Here is an 11,588-nt window from a genome sequence, read left to right as displayed (position 1 = left end):
GAAAGACAGTACCTTAAACTGTGTGTGAGATGGGTTCCCAAGATGCTGTCCGACCATCACAAAACAATGAGAATAGACACTTCCCTAATATTTCTCCAGCACTACCACAATGAAGGAGAAGATTTTTTTAACAAAATTGTTACAGGGGACGAGACATGGGTCCATTTCGAAACTGAAGAAACAAAAGAACAATCCAAACAGTGGATGCATTCTCATTCTCTCAGTAAACCAAAGAAGTTCAAGCGAACCTTCTCCAACAGAAAGTGTATGGCTACTGTGTTCTGGGACCAGAATGGAGTTCTCTTGGTGGAATTCATGGAACATGGCACGACCATCACTGCAGCCTCATACTGCATCTTCAACGTCTACGAAGAGTAATTCAGAATAAGCGGAGAGGAATGTTGTCATCAGGCATTGTCTTTCTCCCATGACAATGCTCGGCCGCACACTGCAGCTGTAACAAAGAAGCTCTTGCAGCGATTTTGTTGGGAAATGTTTGATCACCCACTATACAGCCTGGACTTGGCTCCATCTGATTTTCACCTCTTTGCTCACATGAAACGCTAGCTAGGAGGACAACATTTTGGCATAGATATCGAGCTACAGACCAGCGTAGAAACATGGCTGAAAACACAGGTGGCTCCATTCTATGACAAGGGTATTGGAAAGTTGGTACCACGCTACGACAAATGTCTAAATCGGGGTGGCGACTATGTAGAGAAATAGCATAATTATGTAAGTACTTACAATAAAAAATTTTTTATTTTCACTGTGGTTTTAATTTTGTGACCGATCGGACCTTGAAAAAAAATAACCCTCGTATGTTAAAAATAATTGATTTATATAAATCATTCGTATAATATATTTACTTGAACATTTTTCAAATGTTTTAATATAAACAGCTGAAAGTTGGAGCAAAAAATTACAGATAATAGCTTGCTGATTACTTTCACTGAACCACTGAATTTACACCTTTCTCAATTAGTTAGAATGTGCTTTCACAGTTGAAGTGAAGCTCCACAGCATGATTCATTTGTAAGGACTGACTAAGGAGTATCCCAAAATAGAGATCCTTTAAAACCTATTTAACATAAATTCAGGATATAAAAATCTTAAACATGATAAGCTTTAAATTTTTCTTCCTAGTTTTGCATATTCTCTCTAGGAATCTTTTATTTTTTCATTATAGTTTACTACGAAAAATTTATATGTTGTACAGTATATACTTAAATATTAAAGTCAAGGTAAAATTAATAAGAGAAACAGTAATTTTTATAGTAATACAGTTGTACACAATTTCTTTATTGCATCTTATATGCGCAGCTAACACAGTTATACAGTTGTTTACAGTCTAAAGTATTTTTTTTATTTTTTTTTTCAATAAGTTTGTGATAATTATTTTATAACCATTTGTTCTAACTATAAATTATTTTTTTTGCAAATTCATTATTTTCAAAGAAAAAATGCCATACCACAGGATTTATTTTTTTTTTTTTCTGGATACATAATTATACTTATTTATTTGAATTTAATTTAATAAAAAAAGAAAAAGTTTTGATTTAAAGTATCACTAAATCATAAATACATATGTAAATAAAATTAAAAAATAAATAAAACAATGACAGTGGCAGAAAAGTGGTCAGAAACTGGAAGGCACTTTTACATCATTTTTTATAACAAGTTTTCTTTGAACACAATATTATAACTCGTATTAATACAAGACAGTAGACCTAGGATTAGTAAACACTGAAGATTTTTTCTTTAATAATTTACATAAACATACCCAATCATAGGCACTAATTGATGAATGCTTTTTTTGTTAAATTGCTTTAGCATATTTTATAAAGAAAAAAATAAATTAGGTAAAATAAAATAAGTTAAGATTAAACTTGCCAAATATAACCAGAATATTAGATTTGTTAAGAAAAAACTGAAACTAAAATAATAAGTCAAGGCCACTGCTTGTTTATTTAATAATAATTAAAAATAATAATAATAATAATAAGAATAATAATCATAAAAACTTTTTTTAAAAGTTACATCTTAAATTGATCTTAATATTTTCTTACATTTTTTTTTTTATTTTACTTCAGATAACAAATCGATTCCAACAATGGCGAATATATCCTAAAATTTGTCATAGAAGACAAAACTATATAATAATAATTACAATATGTAATAATTAATTATAATATACATCATTTAAAATTAATTGTATACAGACAATTTTATTTATAATTAATAATAAAATTAATTATTTAATTATATTTTCACAGAACATGTAACAAAATAAGGTATTTTTTCACTATATTAAGACCTTATTTTATTTATTTAATTATTTACTCATTCTGACTAGACTAACTGGCATTTACAATTGGGGAACCGTAGGTGGGGGGGGGGGGGTGACATCTAACTACCCTAAAGTAGCACTAAGTTATTACCTAAATCTGTTAAATTTATTTGGCCTAATAATTACAATAATTAATAATAATAATATTCAATCTTTCAACACAACATAAAAATTATAATTGTATTTAAATTCAAACTGTAGAGTTTGGAATGAATGATTTTTTGTTAACATTTTGTAAAAATAATAATAAACTAAAATTAAAGAAAACTTAAATTTTGATAAATAATCTGTCAAAAACACTTTTTTGATAGACTGAATTAACTAAATGGGAAAAATGAAATAAATAGCATTTAGCAAAAAAAGACAATAATTTTGAAGTTATTTAATTTTTTCCCATTAATAAGTTAATACAAACACAGTTTTACAAAATATCTTTGAACTTAACAAAATAGTTTGATTTACCGAGCTGTACCAAATATAAAGCAACTATTTTAAAATATTTTGGTATTAATGTAGAGTAGGCGATCTATCTCTGTAGTTAGTTAGTTCTTAGATGGTACCACTGAAACGCTATATTTAAATAAGAAAATAAATAAATCAATAAAATTAAAAATATAATCTAACCAATCATAAACTACGCTCGCTAGTCAAGGCTAGCGAGTGAAGCAACCGTAGGTTAAATTTGGTTAGATTACATTTATAATTTTATTGATTTATTTTATTATTTCAATATAGTGTTTCAGTGGCGCCATCTAAAACTACAGTGGTAGATCACCCACTTAATGAATATTCATTTTGGTTTAATTTTGTATAATTTTTCCTTTTGTTTTTATTTTATTATTAGTTCATTCACAAACCCACATCTATTAAATTCAACAAGAGTCACTATGAGTGATGAGAGATAAAAATTTGTAAATTGTGAAAAATGTCAGGCCTGACTGTGATTTGAATCCAAAATCTTTTTTTATTAAGTCAAATGTTGCCACTCTGCCAAACAATATAACATGAAAAATGGAGTTTGCTTTATATTTGGGGTAGTTTTGTGTGAAACAAATATTAAGAAGTGAAATGTAATAATTTATTGCAAAAGATAAACAAAATTGAAATCTTAGTGAAAGATATCATTATGTAAGAATTTTATCAATATTATCAACACTGCAATAATTACCTTCATTTTTTCATGTGTAATTTAAAAATCCCTATTACATTAGAATTTTTTTAAAAATCACAGAGGATATTTTTATGAATTAAAATGAACTTAATATAATCATCATAAATAAATAAAGTCATTCCACATAATAAGAAAAATTTTAGTTGCTATATATGTATCTTCACAAGTAATCATAGTAAATAGTTGTGTATTACTGTACAACACATATTTTTGTTTAAATTACACCATAATAAATAATCTTATTTTCAAATAATCAATTCAAAATTTTTGTTTTGATATACTTGTACTTAGTATACTGAGCAACTACCTCATTATGATATAATTGTTGTTATTAATCTGCTGAATGCATAAATGTAGTAAAATATTTATGAAAGGTGCACAATATTTATACTGTTTTTTGGATATAAATGATACAAACAGAAAGTGTAGTTTTTACTTGCTTTCTGTGTGGTTATCATCACTGCCGATCAATTATTTTGATACCAATTACTGATGAACTAGGAAAAAGTTAATTCAAAAAATATTTCAGCAAAAAAAATCAAAAGATAAAAATAACATCAAAATGTATCTATATACTTTAATCAGTTTATTTAAATAAAGATGAAAGAAAAAATAGATAATTTAGTTTTGCATTCTTACTGTAATAATATTTTTTAAAACAAACAGAATGAACTATCTCATTTTACTGACATTGATTCATATTATCATTGGCTAAATTTTGATAACATTGGAGGCATTAATGAATCATTACAATATTATTTTCGTTAATGCCTTAACACTTCTTAAGTTTATTGAATTCTTATTTTACATGTAAGTATTTTGGGTGCCACAATTTAACAGTTTGAGGCAATTTTACACAAGATACAGGTCATTCATGAAAATGAATACTGTGACCAAGAATAACAAACATCCCTTGTCAAGTTCACAAGGGAAACTTCTTTGAGCTGAATATACTGTTGCTATCAACATGCCAAGCCCTGTAAAATACTTACTACTCAGCTCCACAAGCAAATCACAAGAACAGCTCCATTTTCACTCCGTAAATCACAAGAATTGGATACATAATCAATACATTACTCTCATAGAAAGTAATGTTAACTAGTTTCACTTGTTCCTCCAGTACTTTACATACATCATGGATATAAGAAAGACTGGAATTGATAGAATCAATTCAAAACAAATAATAAAATACAATAACAAATAATTGGAACTGTGTGTGGGAAACAAAAGTATCATTTACACAATTTTCCTTTGTGGGGAATTATTTTTCACATTTAATGATTAATACATAATAGTATAGCGTGCTGAATATAGTCAAATTCTACTGTAAATTAATCGATAAAAAAAATTAAATATCATTTTAATGGTAAGATATAGCTAGCTGTTCATAATCCAGTGCTATCATAACTGTACAATAATTTTCAGAGTCCACATTATCAACTGATTCTAACCGGATTAGGTTGTACTAATTGGTATTTCCAATATTCTGGTACTAATTATCGGTTCCAATTAGTTTAAATAACTGGTGCTCTAGTTTAAACTGTAAGTAAATTTATGACATTTTTTTGTCCACAACACTAATAAAGTAAATCTATAACTGTAAATAAAATATATAACTTTTTAAAAATAATGAAAAACTGTATTATTTAAACTATGTAAGAATACCAAACAATGACAACAAAAAAATAAAAAAACAACCCTCATCGTATTATTTTTCATGAATGAAACTTACTTTATCTCCCAAATATAAATAAATTTTAAAATCATCTCTTTCAAAACATTGGTTCTAAATTTTGAAATAAATGAATTATTTAATAAATTTATTTTTCAGTACAGATGTATAATAATGGGGTTTTTAATACATATATTAATGTTTATTATATATCTATGTTTACAATTACTTCTTTATTTATTTTTTAATTTAATAATAAAATTTACAATACAAAGGAAATAATATACATGAAAAAATAACCATGTTGTATTAATGTAATAGAGAAAAATTTGTACTTTTTCATAATTTTTTTTTACACCATCAAAATATTATATTAATTTTTACAATAAAAAAATGTTTCTATAACAACAAAAAAAGATGATACTATTGTAGTAATTAATTAACTTATCTATGGATCTATAATTAATTAATAATTATACTGATAATAATGATGATAATAACAATAATAAAATAATAATTACATCATGCAACAATAATAATTATATTAATATTTATGAATGTATTATATATATTATTTCATATTGCATCACTTGTAAGTATATAATATATATTGTATCTATATAAGTATTATGTATTTTATGTATGGATGTATTTATATATATAAGTAAATATATATAATTGATATATTATTTATAATATACACCTTGGTAAATACAAAATAAATTCATGATAATTAAAAAAGAAAAATTTGAAATAAAGGAAAAAACCTGTACATTGAACCTCTGATAATGGTTACTACTAATATTTTAAATATATCTCTTTCCCATATATATTGAGATACTACTAATATTTTAAATATATCTCTTTCCCATATATATTGAGATACCTGCCATCTCTTGACTAAATTCCAGATTTTTTTATACTTTAAAAAACTAATGAAAAAGAAATACTTATACAAAACATATAGGGTTTGAAAAAATTATTTTTTCATCTAAAGCAAACTTTGATTTTTGCACCAATCCTTTAGTTTTTTAAAATACATTTAATAACAATATATGTTTAAAAATTTACATTGTCAAAATAATATAAATAATTGTAAGAAAAGCAGAATAAATGTTACGTATGTGAAATGAACTGTTAATCAAAACTGAAGCTTATTTTGTGGCCTTGTATTATACAAAATTTTCTTGGTTACATTTTGATTAATGTTTTTGTTTGATCCATACGAGGAAAAAAATTATAAATAACTAAAAAAATAAAAAAAAATTAATCATTCTGAAAACACCTGTTTAAATGAGATACTTTATTATATTTGAAATTAATAATCCTTCCTTAACAAACTGCATTGGAAAGTATATACTAAAAGTCAATATTAATTCTATGCAATAAGCACAGCATACTTAATTAAAACTTTCAGGGCTGGAAAACCATGTCTCCTATTAAAGTGATGGGATTTTTCTAGTTTTTTAATTGTTATCAATAAAAAAATGAAGTATTTAAATTAGTAGTTTTCTCTTTAACAAAATATAACATTCTTGACTGTAAATAGTTAACAAATTTTATATACTCGTACTTCATAAAGCGGATGATTTTTTATAAAAAAAATTGCTATTTTCAGAAATGACTAAATAACACTAAGTACTACAAATAAAGTTAACGTAAAGTAAGAAAAACTCATAAGTAAAAATATAAAATTGATTAATCATTTAATCATATTGGTCATAGAACATTAAAAATTTTTTCTACACTAAGTACAGACTGTTACATTACACCACATTATTTGACAAAAACCTAACCTGTAAACAAACATATATAAACTTTCTTGATCTTTGTATCACTCAGATGTTAAAAAAAGTAAACAGTAATATTTAAAGGAGTAAATATGAGCTATGTTCATAATTTATCAGTAACGTGGCTGAATATGATATTACAGGCAGTGCAGTATCCTCAATGAAAATAATCTACTATGGTCTGTGCTCTTGATTATTCTGAAAAAAAAATATTCTGAAAGGAGAAATTATTATGTTGTTTTAATTTGTAAAGAAGGACCATTCAAACAATACAGCAAACAAGTAGAAGTAAACTCAGAAGGTGATGACTAGGAAGAAACACAACCGGTACAGAAGTAAACATTTAGAAAAGAATGGAGACTGTAGAAAATGCCCACGTTTTCCATCAGGTTGAATTTCATCAGAAGCAAATAAAGGTTTGTATATGAATGCAAACTTAGTTGAAAATATTCTTATGACAGTTATTGACAAAATCTCTTTAAAAAAGAAAGACATTTTTGAAAAAATCAACAGTGCAATATACAATATGTTCAATTTATAAACATTAAACAAGAACCTGTGCTTTGATAGAATATTTTATATTATATTTAATTTTGACTTTAATATTATTTCCTTATTCATACTAAAAAGGAATAGGTAAAAATATACCACATTTTCATAAAGATTTGTTTCTAAAACTTCAACAAATAGAAAAAGTCATCTGGTTCATTTGTATGATATTACACCAGTGGTTTATTTAGAAATAACTGAAGGGATTTTCATCAAATTTGGTTTTCATATTTTACTACTGATCCAAAAAAACCTACTGCTTTTTAAGTAAATTTTCTTTGGGAGGGTTAAACCCTTTTTAACCCTATTAGTTAAACTTTTTGAAAAGTTTTCTTAGTAAGCATTTAGGACTTAAATAAAACTAACTTCACAAGTTTGAGGCTTCTAGGATTGGTATTTCCAGAGATATCATAATGAATGAGTGAGTGGTATGTGGCCTTTATATATATATATATATATATGTGTGTGTGTGTATGTGTGTGTGGGTACATGCTTTATGTATCTACATACGCAGGGTAGGTAGAAATATAAAAATATTATTATATGCCATATCATCATTTTAAATTTTAATAAAATAATACTGAACAAAACATTACAGAAAAACTTTCCTTTTAATTGGAAATAATACCATGAACCGAATTTTAAATTTAAGGACTTATTTATTGTCTTATCTCTGAGGCAGATGTCATGTACTGTAATTGTTGCAAGATTCATAAAACATTTTTCCCGGATTCATCAATCCATCACTTTTCTTACATTATTACCATTTTTATACGACTCATTAATCATAAGGATATGCATAAATCTATAATGTTTCATAATAATAGTGCTATTATTATTATTAGGAATGTTTTGACCTTATTTTCATATCAATAACTAACAGAAAATTTCATTCAACATAAAAAAAAAACTAAACTATTTTTTTTTTGGCTAATATAATAAATTAATTTAAAAAAATTGTGAATTAATAATCCACAAAAAAGGCCATTATTCTTGATTTTTTTGAGCTGATATTTTACGATTCCATGTATTAAAATACCAAAATTCACATTAAATTTGCATAACAATAATATTTAGTCGTTATTTAAAGAAATTATAAAAAAATATCTCAAATTAATTTTTAAAAATCATATATGAATATATATTTTTAATTTTTATAAAAACAGACATTAATAAACACAAATACAAAGCAAACTTTTTCCAAAATCAAATATTTTGAGGAAGCATGATGATTAACTGTTTTTTATTTATTTATATTATTTTTACTAACATGTTTATGATTTTTTTTTTTTTTTTTTTACATAAATGATTAGTGAAAAAATATATGTTCATTAGCAAATAAAAAATGAATTTTAGATATAATACATTTCAATTTACTTTCATAAATGTAATAGTGAAACAGCAGAGATGTACATACAATTAAAATTTCTTGTGTGCTTTTTAAAATAATGCACAATTTAAATATTATATACAAGTTTATTTATTATAATCAGATCTAACTTGAATTTAATATCATAATAAATTACGATGGAAGGCAGGCATTTAGTAATACCATGTATTTGAACTTTATAGATGAACATGAGTATGTACATACAGTATTTCATAATTTAAAAAATAATAATAAATAAAACAAAAAGAAGTAAAAATACACACTCTACTTATACTTCATGGTAGCCTCAATAAAATATTATCAAGTAAAAATTTACTCATTTTTAAAGAAATAATTTGTAATCATTAGCTAACAAAAATAGTTTCAATTCATTTGCAGTATCAATAAAAATCAATATGAGAAAAAATAAACAAAAATTATACTTTTTATAAATATTCTGTACAATAATAAAGATTTGTCAAAAATAGTTTTAACAAAGTTAATGATATTTTGCTACATTTTCTGGAATGTATGTACAACATAAATCGATGATTGTTCATGCTTGCTTTAGTGAAGTGAACCCAACCCAAAACCAGTTGAATGAGAAGCCAAAATAATAATCACTATGTCAACTGGCTGGCCGAGGAGTCAGATGCATTACCAGAGCTGTAAAACTCGAAAGCAGAATATTAAAATGATAATAACATGTTTATCAATAAATATGTTCTTTAATAAGTTACTTTGAATTTTTATCTTACTTTTAAAATTTTTCAAAAAATCCGTAAGTAAAATTTGGTTCATCCAAATTTGATTCTGGTTCAGTTTGTTTGCACACACACACAGATATATGATACATAACAAAACTCAAAATGATTTGCTTCATTTCATATGAACTGAGAGATTCAAAAGATGCTTATATAACAACACTCAACACTCTTCCTTGCCACAAGTAAGATGGTACACTACTCTTAACATCCATGAACTCAAATTCATTTTGGAAATTAGTTCTCGGCCTCCACTCTTTTGTTTCCTAATTCTTAATCTTTCTTTCTAACCTATTCTCAATAGATATTGTGGGAATTGTATTGATGGTCAAACCATTTCTATTTTAAGCAGCCAGTGAAAGCGCTTCCTCAGTGAAGTGGAAACTCTTCCAGTGGGCTTCTCTAACAACCTTCTGATCAATCCAGGATTTGTCCACAAGGCCCAAAAAAGCCCAGCTATTGAATATGATGATACCTAACATAAAACTGGACCCCTTGTTCCATCTGTCATATAATGCAATACTCAAATTTAAGTTTCAATTCAAATAAATTGTTGTTTAGCTTCTATTTTAAAGTAAAATTTCAAAATTCATGTGAAGGTTTTGAATAATTATAAAGCGTAGAATTTTTTGACTAAAATTATAAAAAAATATATATTTTTTTTCTTTAAGAAACAAAAATTTTATAACTAATAATAATGATAATGTTTAGGTCCTGGATAAGGCAATAAACTGGATTCCATACAATCTGACGGTTCTGCAATGCCTGGAATGTCTCAGGAACCAGCAGTATTCAGTAAATGAAAGATGAAGTAAAATGTCAACAACCAAAAGGCCATGATAAAACTAAAATTTCCATAAATCACTTAATTTAAAAAATGTTGGATTCAGTTTCACAGCATGTTATTTATATTTATTTATTGGGTGATGACTACAGAAGTCAATGACAATTAAAATTGATAAACATAATTTCTTTTGGGCTAACATAGTGTATAAGTAAACATTTTATAATTAAAAATAAGTGAAAAATTCTTTTATTTTTAATAAAAATACAAAAAAAAAAAATTATATATATATATATACACACAAAAATAAATGATATTGTAAATCAGTCTAATCATACAAATACTTCTATAATTCTAAAAAATCAGCAAAAAGTCAAGAAAAGGAATGAAAATTTAAGAAAAGGCATGTAGATAGATTATAAAGTAAGTTTTGTAATATTATCATATTTTTTTTAAATTAATTATATTCAACGAAGTTATTGAATATTTGTTACATAAATTTTTACTTTTTGAAAATAATTATATTATTTTTCTCTGCAGTTAATATATATATTTACATATGAATTTATAAAACTGGCATAAATTAATACAATTATTCACATTTCTTTTACCTTTTCTTAATACAATTGTACAATAATGTTTATATACATTTTTTCAGTAATATATGATAATTAGTAAATGCAATCTTACTAAATTTATTTTTTTAATTTATTACATAAATACATTTTTTTTAATTATAGGAGAATAATCCTAATTTTAACATAAACATATACATATATTTAATTATTGTTATGATGATGATTTGTAATTTTATAGTAAATCATCTCCCAACCAAATTTCCTCCTTTCCCCAAAAAAATATCATGAATTTTTATAAATCTAAGTAAGATAAACTTAAGCTGCCAAGGAAAAACAAAAAGTTCAAAGATGGAAAATTTCCTAAAATGTGTCAATAAAAATAATTAGACTAAATTATGTGAACAATAACAAAAAAATATGTATTTATTCATCAATTGATTTTAATTAGTAACATTTAATTTGCCATGTACAATCTGCCTTTTTGGTTTTTACACAACATAAACATATAAAATGTTTTAAAGGAGATATCATAAATGATTTCAGTACACGTCTAAAAATATT

Source organism: Lycorma delicatula, chromosome 8 (genome assembly GCF_047948215.1).
Source record: "Lycorma delicatula isolate Av1 chromosome 8, ASM4794821v1, whole genome shotgun sequence".
In the NCBI taxonomy this organism is placed as follows: Eukaryota; Metazoa; Arthropoda; class Insecta; order Hemiptera; family Fulgoridae; genus Lycorma; species Lycorma delicatula.
This window is presented reverse-complemented; position numbering follows the sequence as displayed.